At 48.3% G+C, this 24802-nt stretch overlaps 1 protein-coding gene across 1 annotated transcript in view; it reads left to right on the top strand.

Moving 5' to 3' along the window:
- Positions 1-345: 345 nt before the first annotated feature.
- LRRC4B (leucine rich repeat containing 4B) overlaps positions 346-24802 on the top strand; it is a 169622-nt gene continuing 145165 nt past the window's right edge. Inside the window, exons 1-2 of the mRNA XM_066606209.1 lie at positions 346-453; positions 926-1040. The gene's annotated coding sequence lies outside the window, so the exon portion shown is untranslated. The remainder of the gene's footprint in view (positions 454-925; positions 1041-24802) is intronic.

Genomic DNA, 24802 nt, shown 5'->3' with positions numbered 1-24802 from the left:
TATATCATCTATCTATCTATCTAGCTCATATCTATCTGTTTTTCTATTACTATTTATGTACATATCCCACATGTATCCATGTATCTACATAAATATCTACCATCTATCTCTCTCTCATATCTATCTACCATATATATTTGTTATATATCATCTATCTATCGATCTATCGATCTATCCGTTCATCCATCCATCATGCCCACAGTGAGTAGTACTGTGATGCCATGTAACAATCCATGCCTGTGCCTGCCCTTGATGGATGTTGGGCAGCGCTTAGTACCTCCTCCTCCTCCGGGCTGACACATGTGCACATGCTCATAAGAACACACGCTTCTCAACTAGCCACTTAATTACAATGCAGATGTAATCCAGAAGCTCGATGAATCAATGCCACAACTGGCCACATCTGCATTCCTGGGGCTCCCAGACTGTACATCTGCTGCAGCTACGGGAAGGGTAAGGCTGCTACCGCCATCCATCCTCTGCTGCTGCCATGCTATTCCCTCTTGGATGTGTCCTCCATCGCTCAGCCTCTGCCTGCATCCAGCCTCCCCCTCTCCTTCCCTTTTGTTTTGCTCCCCTCTCTCCTCTTTATTCCCCCGTCTCCTTCCTCTCGGCTCCCCAGGATCTCGCTGCCTCTTGCATGAATGTCTCACTGGCTCTTGATGTATTAGTATTCAGTCCATGTCCATCCCAGCTTTACAAATGCTCTGCAGCATCACAAGGGATGGCAGCACAGTAGAGAAGGATGCAGCGCCTGCACCTCCAGCCTGCCATGAAGACCATGTGATAATTAGGAATCTTCTCTCCTCTCTGAGTCAGAGCTTTTCCCTTTGTGTCTGAGCTATAATATAAAAGCGGAAAAAGCAGCAGAATCCAAGGTGCCGAAGCCTCTGATTCCTCCTTTTTTCTGTCTCTTGGTCTGCAGATTCCCGTCGCCTTGTGACCTGCATCCAGCCAAGCTCCCGGAGATCCATACAACGTTGCAGAGGAGATTGGATTCTTGCCATGGACTGAAGGCCTCGAGAACCTCCAACGTCAATGTAAGTGGAGCCTCTATGCACTGCGGTGACATTTCCAGTTTGACAAGCTATAGATTGCATGTTTTGGCATCATCGGTGATGTGTGAAATGCTGAAGGGGAAGTGGAAAGGTCATGATGTGTCAGATATGATGTCTCTAAACACTGATCATATGTGCATTGTTGTATTAAAGAGCTCAGAACCCTCTCAGAAAAGACAGGTAGCAGAGGAAGGTAGATGATGCCAGCCTGGTCAATGTTTCTGGTATACCGTAGGTCTTTATGTGTGTCATTTATCAGGAACCAAAGGGAATTGGTGAAGTTTGGCTCAGTATAGACTCAGGCCTCAACCCACGGTCAAAGGACCACCAATGGTGTTCTGCCTATAGAAGCCTGTCAACCCAACCAACAGGTGAGGCACCAATACAAATATCTAGGTAGGTTGGCTCCTGAGAGTTGCAGCCTTACTTTACTGCAACACAGTTAACACCTGGCAACATCAGTGACAAGTTCATGAGTGATGCACTATCCATGATATCCATAGGGGCAGGCATGAAACGGAAGTCTTGATGGACCCAGTCAGGAACTGCTGGTCTTCTGTGTGGGATTTTCATATGTTGTCAACCATGTGAACTGGTAGCAGACCAGTTGCCCCTTGCCAGTTCACCTGGACATCTTGGACAGATGTAATGATGCATGGCATTAGAAACGCTTGGCTGCTGTGATTTAATTACCTAAAATAATCGATCGCCATCTACAAGGTTGGCTGCAGCACCATAAACTGGTCATTAACATTGCAGAAGATGAGAGCAGGTTACCTTCCTGAATATCTGACCTTGTTGTATGAAGCTGCAGGAATAATATTCTGGCATGATTTCGCACTTGGGACAAAGTCAGTATCACAAATGCTAGATAGAGGCATCCGGTACTATTAGTGCCTGAAGTGACCAATGGAATTGTAAGGATAGTGAAGGAATTCACACTAAGATCACAATCACATTGTGCAGACCACTCAGTTGTACGTAGATCACGTTCCGATCACAGTGACTGTAAAGCTCTGGAGATCACAATCAGACCGTTGTCACTGTGTACCTACTGATGACTGCAGAGGAAATCACAAGCAGGTCCCGGTGACTGTAGGCTGCCCACGACTAGGATGATCGATCACAATCAGGTCATTGTGACTGAGTACAGACCTCTGACTTGTGCCGCAAATCACACCGATCACTTTGACTGTCTACTGACCCGACTTGTAGATGAGATCGCAATCAAATGACTGTGAAGAGACCTCTGACTAGTACAGGAGATCACACTCAGGTCGCTGTGGGGGCGGCTTCATATGAGCATAAGCGGAGAAATGCACGCAGTAGCGTGACTGTTTGACAGTGAACGTTGCGCTATCACGTGCATATCTGTGAGTTTTAATGTACTTTTTGCACTGCCAGGGACTGTTCACATTGGCGTAGGACACACCTGCATCATGATTTAAAAGGCTGCACACCTGATTAGTGCCGGGGGTTTTTGATTTCCCGAAAAAATGGCGCAGTTCATGGGGCAATTACGCAGGTATCAGTTGCGCTACCGCCATAGACAATGGTGCCTTTAGTGAACAAATGTGCACTTAAATAGAGCATGTTTTGGGGGGGTTTTGCACACGTGCACAAAAGCGAAAATGAGAATGAACCCATTATAAACAATGGGTTCTATTCTCTGTGCATTACGGACGCAGATTTTGTGCATGCAAGCACACTTGTGGGAAGCCGTCCTGACCGTGGTGATCACAGTGTACAGACCCTTGTATAAGCAATCACACTGAGATAACTGGGACTGTGGAAGGCCGGCTTCACATGACAGTGAAGCCGGCCGGTGACCCAGCGCACCTATGGTTTCTGCAGTGTGTATGACCGCGGTGGCTCGACGTCGGTCTTGCGTGGTACAGATGTTTCTCCCAATATTTGTATTTCTCATGACATCGCTTTGTGATGACTCGGGTACCAACGGGCAATGCGCGATGTTAATTGCATGTGGGCTGTGGGTCGGATGGCCTCTATTGACTTCAATGGAGGCCGTCTGCCTGGAGTCCGCAATAAAACAGAGCATGCTGTGATTTTTTCCTTGGCTCGTGGCATACACAATTCATAGCTACAAGTGTGAGCAGAAAACTGAAAGTACAGGCATTTCAGTGTGTGCGATTAGCTGCAGATTCTCCGCACGGACGCCGATCGCGGATTTCGCAATACGAATCTGGTAGTGTGAAGCCGGGCTAAAGGGCTTTCACTTCTACAGGAGATCACAATCAATGCACTAAGTCTATGCACAGACCTTTAGGACTTCTTCACAGGGGCGTATGCTCAACAACGCTCGCTGCTATGAAGCGTAGTTGTGCAAAAACGAGGTAAAAATATGTATTTTTTTACCTTTCAAACTCTGCGCTATTCCTCACGAGTTTGAAAAAAAAAAACGCGGGAAGATCGGTCCTGCCCTATATTTCTCGCACGTAGCATTAATGGGTGATATTATCGGTTTTGAAAACGAAACAATTGAAATCAATGGTTTTGTTTCATCCAGCTATGCGACTAAATCACGGCCATCTGTTTAAGCGCTTAGCTTGTGTATGCAACCACAGTCAAATCACTGTGAGGGCTTCAACAGATGGATGTATGCGCAAATACACGCGCCGCAACAATCGCTGTCCGCAGGGCTATACCCTATACACGTTCGTCTGACTAAGCCCTTACCAGTATAGTAGAGAACATTCAAATTTCCGCGACTGTGTTTAGACTCTGAGATCACACTAAGAGAGGGAGCAGTTTAGGTCATGGTGGCCATTGACTCCGACTCCCACTTGGCTGCACTGCAGAGGTAAAAGTGGTAGGGGAACTTGATATTAAATGGTGGTCTCTGCCCCTGGTGGACACTGTTGCGTGGTGCTGGCGTTCCCTAGTGGGAAGGAGCTCAAGGAGTCAGGGAAAGGGTTAAGCAGCAAAAACTCACCTTTATTCGAGGCAAACAAGGTGTTCCACACATCTGGAGTTTAGAGTTGGTGACTGGAGATACCGCTTTCCTACAAGAATTTCCATACTGCTTGTCCAGATTTCTCACTGGGTTGGGAATCCCTCTGGTGGCACATCGGGCACCTTTTCCTTCTCAGACTCTGATGAAACTATATATCACTGTCCTCTAATCAGCTTGTCGGCTCTTCTGGCTGCACCTCATGTACTTCCTTCACCAACTAACTACAATTGACTGACTTTTCTAGAACTCAACGGTTATATTTCTAAGCTTCGGGTCCTCCCAATAGTCATAAAGCTGAGGGGCGAGACAGGCGGATAACAATACTGATTCACGGGGATAGTCTGTTCCCAGCTCTAAACTTTGTGCTTCTCTAATCACCGACTCTGTTGTAACCGTATATTAAACATAATGTTATTAAACCATTAGGCCGGGCTCATGCGAATGGGTCGCATTCCGCGAGCGGAAGACCTGCGAGTGATTGCAGAAATGAATTATGAATGGTCACACATGCATGCGGTTTTCTGCGCGGGTGTATAGCACTTGACAGTGTATCGTCTGCACAGAAAAATAAACGCAAGCAGGGAATGACATCAGAAAGTAGCCCAACCCCCTGGAAACCCCCTCTATCTCCATTGTGACCGCAACATTCCCTTATGCTGTCGTGGTAAGAGGTATTCTAAGAGCCTTCAGGACAGGATGCAGCTTTCTGGCCTTGGCTGGTTTATACTACTTTTGGGTGAAGTAGTATAAACCACTTTAAAAACAAAACACTTTCTTGTGGAGGAAGAGCGCAGAAGAACAAGCGGAGGCTGCAGACAGTCTGGATGGTTTGTTGCTCCCCAGACCCCGCCCTGCATTGTCTGCCCACAAATTCCTGCTTTCATTATTCCATTTATATCTGGTCTCCTAGCAACTTACGAGCGAATCCGTGCCCGTACGCAATGTTAATTGCGCATGCACTGCGGATCGAACGCATCCATAGAGATCAAAGCTCATATGTGGGGAATCCACGGTAAAATAGAGCATGCTGCGATTTTTCTTCCACTTGTAGAATCTGCAGTTCGTAGCCACAAGTGTGAGCGAACCGGCAAAAGTCCGTGCCTTTCAACGTCCGAGTATTACCGCGTATCGCCCACAACTCAAATCCGTTTGTGTGAGACCGGCCTTACTTTCCTAGAAGTTCTCGAACTCTTTTGTAGCGACACATCTGGGTCACTACAAGCGCATGGCGACCGTGTCTGCGCCTCTGACTAGTACTAGTATTTGGCTTAAACAGTCGAGCGCGGTTTTGTTTTTGCATGCGGTAAAATCCTGCCCGCAAAACGCAGAGAATATGACCCAAGAGGGATAGGCTAATTAGCCATTTAAATCCTGGCGGGGTGATTTCCCCACCCGTGTGAATGAGCGGCGCCGGTGGTAATACGCTCAATATTTGCGCAGGCACGCATGCAAAAAACACTTGATCACTGCGCAAAAAATTGTGTAGGAACGAGCGTATTGCGATATATGCTCGCCTGTTTAAGCCTGTACTGTGTTTGGACCTCTGACTAGTACAGGTCACGCTCCGGTCCCTGTGGGGGCAAAATTACACAGGATTATGCGCCGCTATGTAGTGTAGTGGCGCACAAACAGGGTTTATTCTTTTCCTTCTCGGGCCGTTCAAACTCCGCTCCATTGAAATCAATGGTTTTGTTTGGTCCAGTCATGTGACTTTGATGATCATGGCCGCATAACGGGACAAAATCAGGCCCCTGTGAAGAAGCCTGGACTGCGCAGATCACACTCACATCACAGGGACTGTATCCAGGCTCGGTCTTGTAAGCACTTGTGTAAGGTTCCGCGTTCCACTAGAACTATACCACGGACGGGCCATGGATAAAAACAACACGCTCACGCATACCGCTCTGTTTGGCGGTTGGTCCAGCGCCGCCGCCTCCCCCTCCTCGTGTTTGGCTATACTTGGTGATGTGCCATGTACACACATGACTGCTGTAGCCAATCACCGGCTCCAGTGCTTTTGAGCCTTATAACACTTAAATCAGTGATTGGCTACAGTGGGTCGTGTGTACGGAACATCACTGCTGTAGCCAATAGACTGGCGGTGAGGAGGGGAGCAGCAGGGGTGGAATGTGGCGTCAGGAGAAGTGAGTGGTGGGAGAATGGGGCGGCGGGAGAATAGGGCGTAGGGAGAATGGAGCGGTGGGAGAATGGGGCGGTGGGAGAATGGAGCGGCGGGGGAATAGGGCGGCGGGAGAATGGAGCGGCGGGGGAATAGGGCGTAGGGAGAATGGAGCGGTGGGAGAATGGGGCGGTGGGAGAATGGAGTGGAGGGGGAATGGAGTGGCGAAAGAATAGAGCGGTGGGGGAATAGAGTGATGAGAGAATGGGGCAACGGTGGAATGGGGTGGCGGGGGAATGGAGCGGTGGGAGAATGGAGTAGCCAGAGAATGGGGCGGCGGGGAAATGGAGCGGCGGGGAAATGGACCGGTGGGAGAATGGAGCGGCGGGAGAATGGAGTGGCGAGAGAATAGAGCGGCGGGGGAATGGAGCGGTGAGTTTGTTATTTTTAACCATTGCCTGCCCGTGGTACAGATTTAGTGTGATTTAGAAAACCCCTCTAAGGTTTTGTGTGACTCTGGACGTGAAGGGAAGTCCTCGAACAATGAGGTGACATAGAAATTGCATGCGGCCTAATTTAGCACAGGAGGGATTATAATAGAAGCCACGCAGTTAGGTAAACGAATACGGACATAATCGCCATAAAAACCAGGCTGTTGCCTAGAAACATTTGAGAGGTTTTCGCTTCCTGTTTGTTAGTCACCGGGCTTTCACCTTCTATTCAATGTGAAACGCTGATTACACCGTTGGTTATTGGGTGGTGATGTGCCACAGTAGATGCCAATGCAGGCGTGTGTCTATAATAAGTAACCCGTCACTTACACAATGTCGCTGACTAAAGAGGGATGGAATACTTTTACATAATCTTCAAAAAATAAAGCAGGTCTCTAAACAGAGATTATATATAACATTGATATGATGGATTAATATTATACATGGAGATTATATATAATAATGATGTACTGGATTAAGATTATACATAGAGATTATATATAACATTGATATGATGGATTAAGATTATACATGGAGATTATATATAACATTGATATGATGGATTAAGATTATACATGGAGATTATATATAACATTGATATGATGGATTAAGATTATACATGGAGATTATATATAACATTGATATGATGGATTAATATTATACATGGAGATTATATATAATAATGATGTGTTGGATTAAGATTATACATAGAGATTATATATAACATTTATATGATGGATTAAGATTATACATGGATTATATATAGAGATTATATATAACATTGATATGATGGATTAATATTATACATGGAGATTATATATAACATTGATATGTTGGATTAAGATTATACATGGAGATTATATATAACATTGATATGATGGATTAATATTATACATGGAGATTATATATAATAATGATGTGTTGGATTAAGATTATACATAGAGATTATATATAACATTTATATGATGGATTAAGATTATACATGGATTATATATAGAGATTATATATAACATTGATATGATGGATTAATATTATACATGGAGATTATATATAACATTGATATGATGGATTAATATTATACATGGAGATTATATATAACATTGATATGTTGGATTAAGATTATACATCGAGATTATATATAACATTGATATGATGGATTAATATTATACATGGAGATTATACATGGATTATATATAGAGATTATATATAACACTCATATGATGGATTAATATTATACATGGAGATTATATATAATAATGATGTACTGGATTAAGATTATACATAGAGATTATATATAACATTGATATGTTGGATTAAGATTATACATAGAGATTATATATAACATTGATATGTTGGATTAAGATTATACATAGAGATTATATATAACATTGATATGATGGATTAAGATTATACATAGAGATTATATATAACATTGATATGTTGGATTAAGATTATACATAGAGATTATATATAACATTGATATGATGGATTAAGATTATACATAGAGATTATATATAACATTGATATGATGGATTAAGATTATACATAGAGATTATATATAACATTGATATGATGGATTAAGATTATACATAGAGATTATATATAACATTGATATGTTGGATTAAGATTATACATAGAGATTATACATAGAGATTATATATAACACTCATATGATGGATTAAGATTATACATAGAGATTATATATAACATTGATATGATGGATTAATATTATACATGGAGATTATATATAATAATGATGTACTGGATTAAGATTATACATAGAGATTATATATAACACTCATATGTTGGATTAGGATTATACATGGAGATTATATATAATACTGATATGATGGATTAAGATTATACATAGAGATTATACATAGAGATTATATATAACACTCATATGATGGATTAAGATTATACATAGAGATTATATATAACATTGATATGATGGATTAATATTATACATGGAGATTATATATAATAATGATGTACTGGATTAAGATTATACATAGAGATTATATATAACACTCATATGTTGGATTAGGATTATACATAGAGATTATATATAATACTGATGCGTTGGATTAAGATTATACATGGATTATATATAGAGATTATATATAACATTGATATGATGGATTAAGATTATACATAGAGATTATATATAATAATGATGTACTGGATTAAGATTATACATAGAGATTATATATAACACTGATGTGCTGGATTATGATTATACATGGAGATTATATATAACACTGATATAATGTATTATGATTATACATGGAGATTATATATAACACTGATCTGATGGATTGTTGCTGGATCAGATCTCTATATAGAGATTATAAAGCCGGTTTAACATCTGTGTTGGAACCTTTGGTTGGAAGTTTTGTCACAAATCTGTTACAAAATACTCGAAGAAGAAGCTCTGGATGCAACGCTTTTTCTTCCAACTGAAAGCCGGCCAGCTGAGCAGAAAGCGAACGGACTCCATTATAGTCATTGGGGTCTGTTCGGTGCTGTTTGGTTCCGTCCTGAAAAGAGAAGCGAGCAGGAAAGTGAAACCCTGAGCGCAGATGTGAAACCACCCTAAGATTCATGTACTGGATCAGGGCTCTACATAGAGATTATATGACGCTGGATTATATATAAAACTGGATTAAGATTATACAAAGAGATTGTAGGTGTTGGAGCAGGTCTCCATTTAGAGATTATTACATTGATGTGCTGGGCTAGATCTCTACATAGAGATTATAACACTATTGTACTAGATTGGGTCTCTATATAGAGATTATAACGTTGCTGGATTAAGATTATATATAGAGATTATAACACTATTGTACTGGATCTGCTTTCTGTATAGGCATTATGTATAACACTGTTGTGCTGGACCAGATATCATAGAGATCTAAAAAAACGGAAGAGCTGGATTAAGTTTATACTATTGTGCTGGATCAGGTCTCTATATAGAGATTATATATAGCACCATTGGGCTGAACTAGATCACTATATAGAGATTATAGTACTGGTGTGCTGGATCAGGTCTCCCTGCATAGATTATACAGAATGCTGTTGAGTTGGATCAGGTTTCTACATGGAGATTATAACACTGATGTGCTGGATTAAGTTTACATGGAGATTATAATACTGATGTGTTGCACCGTGACTCTGTATATAGAGATTATATATAACACTGCTGTTCTGGAGCAGATATCATAGAGCAGCGGTGTAGCTAAAGGCTCGAGAGCCCTGATGCAAAAGATCAGCATGGGGACCCTCGCACAACTTTCCTCTGCATCGTTGGGTCTCTTCAATGAATGAATGGCTGTGATTGGTTCATTGAGCGCTGGCTCTGATTGGCGGAGCTGCAGGAGAACCAATCAGAGGCAGTGCTTTCTGGAGGCAGTGATTTTGAACCTCCAATCCAGGAAGCGTTGATAGAAGACTTCAAACAAGTGCCGGGGACCTGCAAGGAGAAGTGTGGCGGAGCAGGCAGCGCCTCTTAGGTGATGTTTTTTGTTTTTAATGCAGCTAGGGCTTATGTTAGCGCTTTTACAGTCTGACTTCCTACTGTAAAAATTGCATCGCACCACACGAAAAAAGCGGTTTCGTGCGATGCAACAGAAAGGAAGGCTCCACAAGAAAACATGAGCTACAAAACAGCGCAAATCGTGCCATATTTAGCCACCCATGAGTTTTTTTTCTCACAGTATAGCATGCTACAAAACATCGCTAATGTGAAAGAAACCATTGGATGTATTGCTGTCACATCGCGAGAAAATCGCACAATTTTGTCACCCGTATGAAACCAGCCTATCAGACAAGAATAGAATATGCAAATATATTGTCATACAAAGAGACATCTGACCTTGGTCCAACCAAAAAGGGGTAACCTGCCTATAAGCGGAGTAATCGCCCCGACAAGGACAGCCCCACGTCAGGAACCTAGGGCCAAGCTGACTCTCCCTACAAGGTAGCGAGGGGCAGTGGTACAGATGTCACATAATATAAACTACAGCTAATACCGTGTTTCTCCAAAAATAAGACACTATCTTATATTCCTTTTTGCCCCAAAAGAGGCACAGGGTCTTTCTTTCAGGAAGTGTCTTAGGGCTCCCACCCACTGGCGATATTTTCTCCACTGCAATGCGATTCTAAAGTTAAAGTCTCACATCGCAGTGTGAGAAAAAAATCGGCATGACGCCGGGATATCGCCAGTCTTTTCAATGGGGCCAGTGGCAGCAGCGCTAGCCCCATTGAAAAGAGATGGAGAATGCATAGCTAAGAGCTATGTGTGATTGGCTGAGCGCTCAGCCCTCAGCCAATCTGCACAGCCCTTTCAGGAGGCGGAGATTTTTAAATCCCCGACTGCTGAAAGAGCTTCATAGCAGTGCCGAGGAGCCAGCAGGAGGACGCGGCTGAGAGCAGGAGAGGTGAGTAATACATTTTTTTATTTTTCCACCACTTATTGATGATTATCAGGGAAGGGCTAATATTTCAAGCCCTTCCCCGATAATCATTCTACGGGGCTTGGCTGAAACCTTTGATTTCAATGGGATCGGCAGCAGTGCCGATCCCATTGAAAGCAATAGAATAGAATGCCGTGGACTTCTGTGGCAGAGGATTCCTTCATCGCCGCGGTGGATGGAAACCAGGCGCTGCTCATCACCTGCCCAATACTATCCCTACAGTGAAGCCTGGTGGTGGAGCATCTTGTAGGGGAGGGGAAACCAATCAGGGTGGATGGAAACCAGGCACTGCTCATCACCTGCCCAATGTAATCCCTACAGTGAAGCCTGGTGGTGGAGCATCACGTTGGGTTGATGGAAAGCTGAAGTACAGAGATAATGAAAAATTGATCCGGAGTGCAAGGACCTCAGACTGGGCAGAAGGGTCATCTTCCAACAGGACAATGACCCTAAGACCCCAGCCAAGATAACACAGGAGGGACTTGAGCCATTTTCACACGGGTGACAAAATTGTGCAATTTTCTCGACATGCAACAGGGCTACAAATTGCATGTATGTGAAGCCCCTGCTTTCCAATGGGTTTCTTCACATGAGTGATGCTTTGTAGGCTGCTACATTGTGAGAAAAAAAAATGCGTCCATGCTGAATTTTGCCGCGATTTGCTATGTTTTGTAGCCCATGTTTTCCTGTGGAGCCTTCCTTTGTGTTGCATAGCATCGCACGAAAACGCAGAAAAGCGCTACAAAGTCCCACGACATTGTAGCAACGCAAAATCGCAATATTGCCATGAGAAATCGCAGCGATATCGCACAGAACACAGCTGCGGTATTGCTGCAATTTTCTTGCGGCAATATCACGGTCACCCATGTGAAAGAGGCCTTATGGATAACTCTGGAAATGTCCCTGAGGGGCCCAACCTGAGACCTTACTTGAACTCAAACGTACGACTTTGAAGAGACCTGATAATGGCTGTCCACAGCCGGCCCCCATCCAACCTGACAGAGGGCAGAAAATCCCCAAATCCAGAAGTGTAGAAAATCCCCAAGACTGGAGGCTGCAATCACTGCCAAGGGGGCTTCAACTAAGTGCCGAGTACGGGGTGTGAATACTTATGTCACCGCAGAATGCAGAATGATGGGGGACACAAGGCCACAACATAACAACATGTAAAAACAAAGGCAGGGGGTCTGAGGACTTTCCGGACCCCCTATATATATAACACCATTGTGCTGGACTAGTTCTCTACATAGAGATTATATATAACGCTGATGTGCTGGACCGGATATCAGAGACAGGGAGGTATATGAAGTTCTGGAGTGCGCCCTGTAGGTATGCAGACGTTACTCGGTGCGCTCCATGTAAGCCGCTGTTTTTGGGGTGTTAAACATTTATTCTCACTTTCTAGCAGTCCGAGGCCGACTCCTCGGAATACTTTTATAGTTCACAACAGCTGGATTATGTTTATCTGAGGGCTGCAGGAAGCGTTGCGGTCTGCCAAAAACGTATCTACCGCAAAGTAATAGTGTTCAATATCACTCAGCAGTTAAACTGCCATTATTGCAGACACGGCCTAACCACCGAACAGCGGCCACTCGGATGGCGTAATACTGGCGTCAGGGGTCACACTCAGAGATGGAGCAGCACAATGTTTGTAATTTCTCTGTTTTTTGTTCCTCCACATTTTGGCTAGGGCTATACGGTGTCTTTGAGCAATGGTCGAGAGACAAAGTCAGCTCAAAAATGCAGGATAGACATTATCAGGCCACGGCACATGCTGCACAGCCAAAAATTCCACTACAGCCGTGCTATGTACATTATATCCCATCGCACCATTTGGTTTGTGTGTTTTGAGGTTGGCAGGTCACGGCAAAATGCAAATTGTAACATAGTCACATTAGAATGTAAAGTGTCAGGGCCGTAGTGCGATCTTGTCGTGACCTAAGTCGCCGTAGTGCGATCTTGTCGTGACCTAAGTCGCTGTAGTACGATCCTGTCATGACCTAAGTCGCCGTAGTGCGATCTTGTTGGGACCTAAGTCGCCATAGTGCGATCTTGTCAAGACCTAAGCCGCCGTAGTGCGATCTTGTTGGGACCTAAGCCGCCGTAGTGTGATCCTGTCATGACCTAAGTCGCCGTAGTGCGATCTTGTCGTGACCTAAGTCACCATAGTGCGATCCTGTCATGACCTAAGTCGCCGTAGTGCGATCTTGTCGTGACCTAAGTCGCCGTAGTGCGATCTTGTCATGACCTAAGTCGCCGTAGTGCGATCTTGTTGGGACCTAAGTCGCCATAGTGCGATCTTGTCAAGACCTAAGCCGCCGTAGTGCGATCTTGTTGGGACCTAAGCCGCCGTAGTGCGATCTTGTCGTGACCTAAGTCACCATAGTGCGATCCTGTCATGACCTAAGTCGCCGTAGTGCGATCTTGTCGTGACCTAAGTCGCCGTAGTGCGATCTTGTCGTGACCTAAGTCGCCATAGTGCGATCCTGTCATGACCTAAGTCGCCGTAGTGCGATCTTGTCATGACCTAAGTCGCCGTAGTGCGATCTTGTCATGACCTAAGTCGCCGTAGTGCGATCTTGTTGGGACCTAAGCCGCCGTAGTGCAATCTTGTCGTGACCTAAACCGCCCTAGTGCGATCTTGTCGTGACCTAAGCCGCTGTACTGCGATCTTGTCGTGACCTAAGCCGCCGTAGTGCGATCTTGTCATGATCTAAGTCGCCGTAGTGTGATCTTGTTGGGACCTAAGTCGCCGTGTAGCCCTAGCCTAAAAATGTATTTCTTCCATTTTTGAGTTGAATGTGGTACAAGAGGTTAGGGACTTCTGTTCTACCATGTTCAGCTGTGATCGCCAGGACTTATGGAACCAACCAGTCCATCAAAGGCCCAATATGTCCTCTTGAGTCGGGTGTTTCACATTTTTAACAAAGATTTCCTACTTAGCGTACATGATGCCTGTGGCTTAGTCATTAGAGGAAAATGATTCTTACTGAAACAATTCTATACACCGTTTGCCAAATCAGGGTAATGCATGCTGTAGACACTTTACTACAGTTTTCAGTATGAGCTGAACATTGGTATGTAAATGCTGAAATTGTTATTTAACAAATTAGAAAGGTGCCGGACATCATGTCACTGCAGACTTCAAAAGTGACTAAGGGTCTGATGAGACGCCATCAGAGGCAGCATACACAGTAACATTCAATGACTCAGAAATGACACCTTTAAATGGAAGCATTCTCTCTCCTTTACTTCGCCATTTGGTCCAGACCGCCATAAAGACTTCTTCCAGTTATTGTATTTCTCAGTGTTTTCTATCCACAGAGCTTTGGATCTTCCATATTTGCTTTGAATTCTGCCGCAAATACTGTACCCTACATACAATATTGCGACACACCGTACCTCTTGTAAATAATAGCCCCTTACACTGTGTCCCTCTCCATCCCAGTATAATAATGCAAAAAGCTGTGCCCATGGAAATAATAGTGCAACACAGTGTCACCCAAAAATAGTACAACCACATATGCCCACTAAATTTGGTCCTATACACTGTGTCCTGAAATAAACACTTAATTATTATGGCCACTTTGCCCACTGAAATAAATACACTCATGATCAAAAACACTCCCTTACCTAGAAGGAGTTGTTGGAATGGCGTGAAACTTTCTCTGTGTGATTGTAACATTGATATAAGTGATTACACTATCAGAGCAAGAGGGTCATTTATTGAGGAAACTGACCCCTCGTATGGAGGCTCTAGTGCCCTGTTGTACTGCTTCTAGCTTGGCTACAAGATGTGATACAGGTGGCATGGAGGCTCTAGTACCCTGTTGTACCGCCTCTAGCTTGGATACAAGATGTGATACAGGTGGGCATGGAGGCTCTAGTACCCTGTTGTACCGCCTCTAGCTTGGATACAAGATGTGATACAGGTGGGCATGGAGGCTCTAGTACCCTGTTGTACCGCCTCTAGCTTGGATACAAGATGTGATACAGGTGGGCATGGAGGCTCTAGTACCCTGTTGTACAGCCTCTAGCTTGGATACAAGATGTGATACAGGTGGGCATGGAGGCTCTAGTACCCTGTTGTACCACCTCTAGTTTGGATACAAGATGTGATACAGGTGGGCATTGAGGCTCTAGAACCTTGTTGTACCACCTCTAGCTTGGATACAAGATCTGATACAGGGAGGCATGGAGGTATACAGGTTCTGTATGGTATCTTGCGGTATATCGCTCCACATTTGCTGCAACTGAGCTTCTAGATTATGCAAACTCATAAGCTATGGAAGTTGGTGTCCCAGATGGTCTCATACATGTTCTATTGGTGATAAATCTGGCGACCGGGCAGCCACGGAAGTGTGACAATGTTGTGGGGGCTTCCTGTGACCTCCTTGTGTGTGCGGCCGAGCGTTATCCTGCTGTGTCTTGGAAGCCGCCATGACAGGAACAAACGTGGCTGCAGGATGTCCTGAACATATCGCTGAGCTGTCATTGTCCCTCATACCACTACTAGGGGTGACTGACTGTCGTATGCAATGGCCCCCCAGACCATCACACCAGCAGGGGCCAAGTTTGCCGCTCCACAGCAAAGGCAGCATTGAGACGATCACCCCGAGGTCTCCATACACGCACACGGCTGTCGTCAGCGCCCAAACTAAACCTGGATTTGTTACTAAATACACTTTGTAGCGTCCAGTATAGTTGTTCATCGCACCACTGCAAATGTAATAGGCAGTGGGTGTCAGAGGCCGTACATGTAATGGGCGCCGTGAGACCAAATGTCCTTCAGCCAAACGCCCGGAAATGATTTTAACAGACACAGGAGTGTAACAATGGTGCCACCTGTTTCTGCATGGCAGACAACAAAACAGTTGGGGACGTTCATGCTTGTTGGATGGTCAGATGCTCTTCTTTAGTGGTGGTCTGTCAGGGGGTCCTGAGCCTGGTCACTTTGTGTGCCCCATTCACTGGTCCTAATACCTCCTAACAGACTGGTCAGATGCTCTTCTTTAGTGGTGGTCTGTCAGGGGGTCCTGAGCCCGGTCACCTTGTGTGCCCCATCCACTGGTCCTAATACCTCCTAACAGTCTGGTCAGATGCTCCTCTCTACTGGTGGTCTGTTTGGGGGGTCCTGAGCCCAGTCACCTTGTGTGTCCTCACACATACACTGGTCCCAACACCTCCTAACAGTCTGGACAGACGCTCCCCTTTAGTGGTGGCTTGTTGGCGGGTCCTGAGCCCATTCAGTTTGGGTGCCCCATCCACTGGTCCCAGCACCTCCTAACAGTCTGGTCAAATGCTCCTCTCTACTGGTGGTCTGTAGGGAGCGTCCTGAGCCTGGTCACCTTCTGCGCCCTCACACATCCACTGGTCCCAATACCTCCTAACAGTTTGGTCAGATTCTCCTCTCTACTGGTGGTCTTTCGGGGGTCCTGAGCCCGGTCACCTTGTGTGCCCTCACACATTCACTGGTCTCAACACCTCCTAACAGTCTGGTCAGATGCTTCTCTCTACTGTTGGTCTGTCAGGGGTCCTGAGCCCGGTCACCTTGTGTGCTCTAACACATCCACTGATCCCAACACCTTCTAACAGTCTGGTCAGAACGGCCTGATGGGGAACAATTCATCAATACGACCATCCAGCTTCTCACATCCCAATAATGCGCCCTTCTCAGACTCTGGTAACAGGGAGAAATCTCTTTTCTGCGTCATAGAGGCGTCTAGTGGCCAACAAGCTCTACAAAAAAGGAGCCTCCGAGAGCCTCTTATAGGCCAAGGAGCACCCACTTTTAGGGTCTCCGGTAACAAGATCGCCCATCTAATCACCACAACTCTCATCGTTAACAGATCTGCCTAAGATGGAACTGCAGGACGGGGTCTGCAGGAGGGCGACAACTTCTTCTGGGGGCGGGATTGTGCTTTTAACAATGAGTGCATTGTGGTCACTGTGCTCCTGAAATAAATAATAATGTCTGCTATGCCCCAGAGGTAGATAAATATGGCCACTCTGCCCCCTGTAGTAAATCTTATTTTCCACTGTGCCCTCTGACAATAATCTACTGTCTCAGTTCCCAAACTGCCGCAGAGGTCTGGACTCTTTTGGCCAGACTTGGCGAATGATGCAGGCAGCGCAATTATGTCATTGTGCATCCTGCAATATGGAGGGAAGGCAAATGGCCGACACAGAACTGAGGGCTGCTTTGCACCCATCAGCTCTGACTATACAATTGCAGATACAATGGAATCCATGAGGACCTGGGTCCGGATTCCTCTTCTCCCCGTACTGATTCGGGAGAACAGTCCGGATCGCTCTGCTGCCCTCTCCGTTATACGACTGGATGCATCGCCATCGTGTCAGCCATTTGTGGCAGTGTATTATTATGACTGGGCAGCTTCGCACCCTCTGTCCTCCTGCATCATATAACAAACCCTGCAAGCACAGAAGGAGCGAGCAGGAAGTGGTTGTGAGAATCTGTTTCCATGACAACAACAGAGAGTGTAGAAAATTCTTCTGAAAATGAATAGCAACAGGCACAGGAAGACAGAGCCGGGGAGAAAGGGCGGGGGGCGAGCGAGATGGAAGCAGGAATAACGGGGAAAAGGGAAGAGGAATGAGGGGAGAAAGGGCGGGGGGCGAGCGAGATGGAAGCAGGAATAACAGGGAGAAGGGAAGAGGAATGAGGGGAGAAAGGGAGGGGGGCGAGGGAGATGGAAGAGGAATAACGGGGAGAAGGGAAGAGGAATGAGGGGAGAAAGAGCGGGGGGCGAGGGAGATGAAAGAGGAATAACGGGGAGAAGGGAAGAGGAATGAGGGGAGAAAGAGCGGGGGGCGAGGGAGATGAAAGAGGAATAACGGGGAGAAGGGAAGAGGAATGAGGGGAGAAAGGGAGGGGGCGAGGGAGATGGAAGCAGGAATAACGGGGAGAAGGGAAGAGGAATGAGGGGAGAAAGGGCGGGGGGCGAGCGAGATGGGAGCAGGAATAACGGGGAGAAGGGAAGAGGAATGAGGGGAGAAAGGGCGGGGGGCGAGCGAGATGGAAGCAGGAATAACGGGGAGAAGGGAAGAGGAATGAGGGGAGAAAGGGAGGGGGCGAGGGAGATGGAAGCAGGAATAACGGGGAGTGAGGGAAGAGGAATGAGGGGAGAAAGGGGGGGCGAGGGAGATGGAAGAGGAATAACGGGGAGAAGGGAAGAGGAATGAGGGGAGAAAGAGCGGGGGGCAAGGGAGATGGAAGAGGAATAACGGGGAGAAGGGAAGAGGAATGAGGGGAGAAAGGGAGGGGGCGAGGGAGATGGAAGCAGGAATAACGGGGAGAAGGGAAGAGGAATGAGGGGAGAAAGGGCGGGGGGCGAGCGAGATGGAAGCAGGAATAACGGGGAGAAGGGAAGAGGAATGAGGGGAGAAAGGGCGGGGGGCGAGGGAGATGGAAGCAGGAATAACAGGGAGAAGGGAAGAGGAATGAGGGGAGAAAGGGAGGGGGGCGAGGGAGATGGAAGAGGAATAACGGGGAGAAGGGAAGAGGAATGAGGGGAGAAAGAGCGGGGGGCGAGGGAGATGGAAGAGGAATAACGGGGAGAAGGGAAGAGGAATGAGGGGAGAAAGAGCGGGGGGCGAGGGAGATGGAAGAGGAATAACGGGGAGAAGGGAAGAGGAATGAGGGGAGAAAGGGAGGGGGCGAGGGAGATGGAAGCAGGAATAACGGGGAGAAGGGAAGAGGAATGAGGGGAGAAAGGGAGGGGGGTGAGCGAGATGGAAGCAGGAATAACGGGGAGAAGGGAAGAGGAATGAGGGGAGAAAGGGCGGGGGGCGAGCGAGATGGAAGCAGGAATAACAGGGAGAAGGGAAGAGGAATGAGGGGAGAAAGGGAGGGGGGCGAGGGAGATGGAAGAGGAATAACGGGGAGAAGGGAAGAGGAATGAGGGGAGAAAGAGCGGGGGGCGAGGGAGATGAAAGAGGAATAACGGGGAGAAGGGAAGAGGAATGAGGGGAGAAAGGGAGGGGGCGAGGGAGATGGAAGCAGGAATAACGGGGAGAAGGGAAGAGGAATGAGGGGAGAAAGGGCGGGGGGCGAGCGAGATGGGAGCAGGAATAACGGGGAGAAGGGAAGAGGAATGAGGGGAGAAAGGGCGGGGGGTGAGCGAGATGGAAGCAGGAATAACGGGGAGAAGGGAAGAGGAATGAGGGGAGAAAGGGAGGGGGCGAGGGAGATGGAAGCAGGAATAATGGGGAGAAGGGAAGAGGAATGAGGGGAGAAAGGGGGGCGAGGGAGATGGAAGCAGGAATAATGGGGAGAAGGGGAGAGGAATGAGGGGAGAAAGGGCAGAAGGGTGAGGGAGATGGAAGCAGGAATAACAGGGAGAAGGGAAGAGGAATGAGGGGAGCAAGGGAGGGGGCGTGGGAGATGGAAGCAGGAATAACGGGGAGAAGGGAAGAGGAATGAGGGGAGAAAGAGAGGGGGCGAGGGAGATGGAAGCAGGAATAACAGGGAGAAGGGAAGAGGAATGAGGGGAGAAGGGGAGGGGGCGTGGGAGATGGAAGCAGGAATAACGGGGAGAAGGGAAGAGGAATGAGGGGAGAAAGGGCGGGGGGCGAGGGAGATGGAAGAGGAATAACGGGGAGAAGGGAAGAGGAATGAGGGGAGAAAGGGAGGGGGCGAGGGAGATGGAAGCAGGAATAACGGGGAGAAGGGAAGAGGAATGAGGGGAGAAAGGGAGGGGGCGAGGGAGATGGAAGCAGGAATAACGGGGAGAATGGAGGGTGCGAGGGAGATGGAAGCAGGAATAACGGGGAGAAGGGAAGAGGAATGAGGGGAGAAAGGGAGGGGGCGAGGGAGATGGAAGCAGGAAAAACAGGGAGAAGGGAAGAGGAATGAGGGGAGAAAGGGAGGGGGCGAGGGAGATGGAAGCAGGAATAACAGGGAGAAGGGAAGAGGAATGAGGGGAGAAAGGGAGGGGGCGAGGGAGATGGAAGCAGAAATAACGGGGAGAAGGGAAGAGGAGTGAGGGGAGAAAGGGAGGGGGCGAGGGAGATGGAAGCAGGAATAACGGGGAGAAGGGAAGAGGAATGAGGGGAGAAAGGAAGGGGGCGAGGGAGATGGAAGCAGGAATAACAGGGAGAAGGGAAGTGGAATGAGGGGAGAAAGGGCCGGGGGTGAGGGAGATGGAAGCAGGAATAACGGGGAGAAGGGAAGAGGAATGAGGGGAGAAAGGGAGGGGGCGAGGGAGATGGAAGCAGGAATAACAGGGAGAAGGAAAGAGGAATGAAGGGACTAAGGGAGGGGGCGAGGGAGATGTAAGCAGGAATAACAGGGAGAAGGGAAGAGGAATGAGGGGAGTGAGGGAGGGGGCGAGGGAGATGGAAGCAGAAATAATGGGGAGAAGGGAAGAGGAATGAGGGGAGAAAGGGAGGGGATGAGTGAGATGGAAGCAGGAATAACAGGAAGAAGGGAAAAGGAATGAGAGGAGTAAAGCAGGGGGCGAGGGTGATAGGAGCAGGAATAACAGGAAGAAGGGAAGAGGAATGAGGGGAGAAAGGGCGGAGGGGCGAGTGAGGGAGTTGGAAGCTAGGATAACGGGGAGAAGAGAAGAGGAATGAGAGGAGTAAAGCGGGGGGCGAGGGAGATGGAAGCAGGAATAACGGGGAGAAGGGAAGGAGAATGAGGGGAGAAAGGGAGGGGGACGAGGGTGATGGAAGCAGGAATAACGGGGAGAAGGGAAGAGGAATGAGGGAAGATAGAGCAAGGGATGAGGGAAATGGAAGCAGGAATAATGGGGAGAAGGGAAGAGGAATGAGGGGAGAAAGGGCAGGGGGCGAGGGAGATGGAAACAGGAATAACAGGGAGAAGGGAAGAGGAATGAGGGGAGAAAGGGAGGGGGCGAGGGAGATAGAAGCAGGAATAACAGGGAGAAGGGAAAAGGAATGAGGGGGTGAAAAGCAGGGGGCGAGGGTGATGGGAGCAGGAATAACAGGGAGAAGGGAAGAGGAATGAGGGGAGAAAGAGCGGGGGGCGAGGGAGATGGAAGAGGAATAACGGGGAGAAGGGAAGAGGAATGAGGGGAGAAAGAGCGGGGGGCGAGGGAGATGGAAGAGGAATAACGGGGAGAAGGGAAGAGGAATGAGGGGAGAAAGGGAGGGGGCGAGGGAGATGGAAGCAGGAATAACGGGGAGAAGGGAAGAGGAATGAGGGGAGAAAGGGAGGGGGGCGAGCGAGATGGAAGCAGGAATAACGGGGAGAAGGGAAGAGGAATGAGGGGAGAAAGGGCGGGGGGCGAGCGAGATGGAAGCAGGAATAACAGGGAGAAGGGAAGAGGAATGAGGGGAGAAAGGGAGGGGGGCGAGGGAGATGGAAGAGGAATAACGGGGAGAAGGGAAGAGGAATGAGGGGAGAAAGAGCGGGGGGCGAGGGAGATGAAAGAGGAATAACGGGGAGAAGGGAAGAGGAATGAGGGGAGAAAGGGAGGGGGCGAGGGAGATGGAAGCAGGAATAACGGGGAGAAGGGAAGAGGAATGAGGGGAGAAAGGGCGGGGGGCGAGCGAGATGGGAGCAGGAATAACGGGGAGAAGGGAAGAGGAATGAGGGGAGAAAGGGCGGGGGGTGAGCGAGATGGAAGCAGGAATAACGGGGAGAAGGGAAGAGGAATGAGGGGAGAAAGGGAGGGGGCGAGGGAGATGGAAGCAGGAATAATGGGGAGAAGGGAAGAGGAATGAGGGGAGAAAGGGGGGCGAGGGAGATGGAAGCAGGAATAATGGGGAGAAGGGGAGAGGAATGAGGGGAGAAAGGGCAGAAGGGTGAGGGAGATGGAAGCAGGAATAACAGGGAGAAGGGAAGAGGAATGAGGGGAGCAAGGGAGGGGGCGTGGGAGATGGAAGCAGGAATAACGGGGAGAAGGGAAGAGGAATGAGGGGAGAAAGAGAGGGGGCGAGGGAGATGGAAGCAGGAATAACAGGGAGAAGGGAAGAGGAATGAGGGGAGAAGGGGAGGGGGCGTGGGAGATGGAAGCAGGAATAACGGGGAGAAGGGAAGAGGAATGAGGGGAGAAAGGGCGGGGGGCGAGGGAGATGGAAGAGGAATAACGGGGAGAAGGGAAGAGGAATGAGGGGAGAAAGGGAGGGGGCGAGGGAGATGGAAGCAGGAATAACGGGGAGAAGGGAAGAGGAATGAGGGGAGAAAGGGAGGGGGCGAGGGAGATGGAAGCAGGAATAACGGGGAGAATGGAGGGTGCGAGGGAGATGGAAGCAGGAATAACGGGGAGAAGGGAAGAGGAATGAGGGGAGAAAGGGAGGGGGCGAGGGAGATGGAAGCAGGAAAAACAGGGAGAAGGGAAGAGGAATGAGGGGAGAAAGGGAGGGGGCGAGGGAGATGGAAGCAGGAATAACAGGGAGAAGGGAAGAGGAATGAGGGGAGAAAGGGAGGGGGCGAGGGAGATGGAAGCAGAAATAACGGGGAGAAGGGAAGAGGAGTGAGGGGAGAAAGGGAGGGGGCGAGGGAGATGGAAGCAGGAATAACGGGGAGAAGGGAAGAGGAATGAGGGGAGAAAGGAAGGGGGCGAGGGAGATGGAAGCAGGAATAACAGGGAGAAGGGAAGTGGAATGAGGGGAGAAAGGGCCGGGGGTGAGGGAGATGGAAGCAGGAATAACGGGGAGAAGGGAAGAGGAATGAGGGGAGAAAGGGAGGGGGCGAGGGAGATGGAAGCAGGAATAACAGGGAGAAGGAAAGAGGAATGAAGGGACTAAGGGAGGGGGCGAGGGAGATGTAAGCAGGAATAACAGGGAGAAGGGAAGAGGAATGAGGGGAGTGAGGGAGGGGGCGAGGGAGATGGAAGCAGAAATAATGGGGAGAAGGGAAGAGGAATGAGGGGAGAAAGGGAGGGGATGAGTGAGATGGAAGCAGGAATAACAGGAAGAAGGGAAAAGGAATGAGAGGAGTAAAGCAGGGGGCGAGGGTGATAGGAGCAGGAATAACAGGAAGAAGGGAAGAGGAATGAGGGGAGAAAGGGCGGAGGGGCGAGTGAGGGAGTTGGAAGCTAGGATAACGGGGAGAAGAGAAGAGGAATGAGAGGAGTAAAGCGGGGGGCGAGGGAGATGGAAGCAGGAATAACGGGGAGAAGGGAAGGAGAATGAGGGGAGAAAGGGAGGGGGACGAGGGTGATGGAAGCAGGAATAACGGGGAGAAGGGAAGAGGAATGAGGGAAGATAGAGCAAGGGATGAGGGAAATGGAAGCAGGAATAATGGGGAGAAGGGAAGAGGAATGAGGGGAGAAAGGGCAGGGGGCGAGGGAGATGGAAACAGGAATAACAGGGAGAAGGGAAGAGGAATGAGGGGAGAAAGGGAGGGGGCGAGGGAGATAGAAGCAGGAATAACAGGGAGAAGGGAAAAGGAATGAGGGGGTGAAAAGCAGGGGGCGAGGGTGATGGGAGCAGGAATAACAGGGAGAAGGGAAGAGGAATGAGGGGAGAAAGGGTGGAGGAGTGAGTGAGGGAGATGGAAGCAGGAATAATGGGGAAAAGGGAAGAGGAATGAGGGGAGAAAGGGAGTGGGCGAGGGAGGTGGAAGCAGGAATAATGGAGAGAAGGGAAGAGAAATAAGGGGAGAAAGGAGGGGGCGAGGGAGATGGAAGCAGGAATAACGGGGAGAGGGGAGGAGGAATGAGTGGTGAAAGAGAAGGGGATAAGGGAGGCAGGAATAATGAGGAGAAGAGAAGAGGAATGATGGAAGAAAGTGCAGGGGGCAAGGGAGTTTGAAGCAGGAATGACAAGGAAAAGGGAAGAGGAATGAGGAGAGAAATGGTGGGGGAGAATGAGAGAGAAGCAGAAATAATGGGGAGAAGGTAAGAGGAATAGGAAGAAATTGGGAAAAAGGTCAGGGGGCGAAGGAGATGGAAACTGATAACGAGGAAAAGGGAAGAGGAATGAGGGGAGAAAGGGTGGGGAGCAAGGGAGATGGAAGAGGAATAACGGGGAGAAGGGAAGAGGAATGAGGGGAGAAAGGGCGGAGGGCAAGGAAGATGGAAGCAGGAATAACGGGGAGAAGGGAAGAGGAATGAGGGGAGAAAGGGAGGGGGCGAGGGAGATGGGAGCAGGAATAACGGGGAGAAGGGAAGAGGAATGAGGGGAGAAAGGGAGGGGGTGAGGGAGATGGGAGCAGGAATGACAAGGAAAAGGGAAGAGGAATGAAAAGAGAAATGGTGGGGGAGAATGAGATGGAAGCAGGAATAGCGGGGAGAAGGGAAGAGGAATGAGAGGAGTAAAGCAGGGGGACGAGGGCAATGGAAGCAGGAATAATGGGGAGAAGGGAAGAGGAATGAGGGGAGAAAGGGCGGGGGCGAGGGAGATGGAAGTAGGAGTAACGGGGAGAAGGGAAATGGAATGAGAGGAGTAAAGCAGGGGGCGAGTGAGATGGAAGCAGGAATAACAGGAAGAAGGGAAGAGGAATGAGGGGAGAAAGGGCGGAGGGGCGAGCGAGGGAGATGAAAGCAGGAATAACGGAGAGAAGGAAAGAGGAATAAGGGGAAAAGGGGAGGGGGCAAGGAAGATGGAAGCAGGAATAACGGGGAGAAGGGAAGAAGAATGAGGGGTGAAAGGGAGGGGGTGAGGGAGATGGAGGCAGGAATAACGGGGAGAAGGGAAGAGGAACGATGGAAGAAAGGGCAGGGGGCGAGGGAGATGGAAGCAGGAATGACAAG

This window comes from Eleutherodactylus coqui, chromosome 6, assembly GCF_035609145.1.
Source record: "Eleutherodactylus coqui strain aEleCoq1 chromosome 6, aEleCoq1.hap1, whole genome shotgun sequence".
Taxonomy (NCBI): Eukaryota; Metazoa; Chordata; class Amphibia; order Anura; family Eleutherodactylidae; genus Eleutherodactylus; species Eleutherodactylus coqui.
The sequence above is the reverse complement of the archived record's forward strand: the minus strand, read 5'-3'. Positions and strand labels throughout refer to the sequence as shown.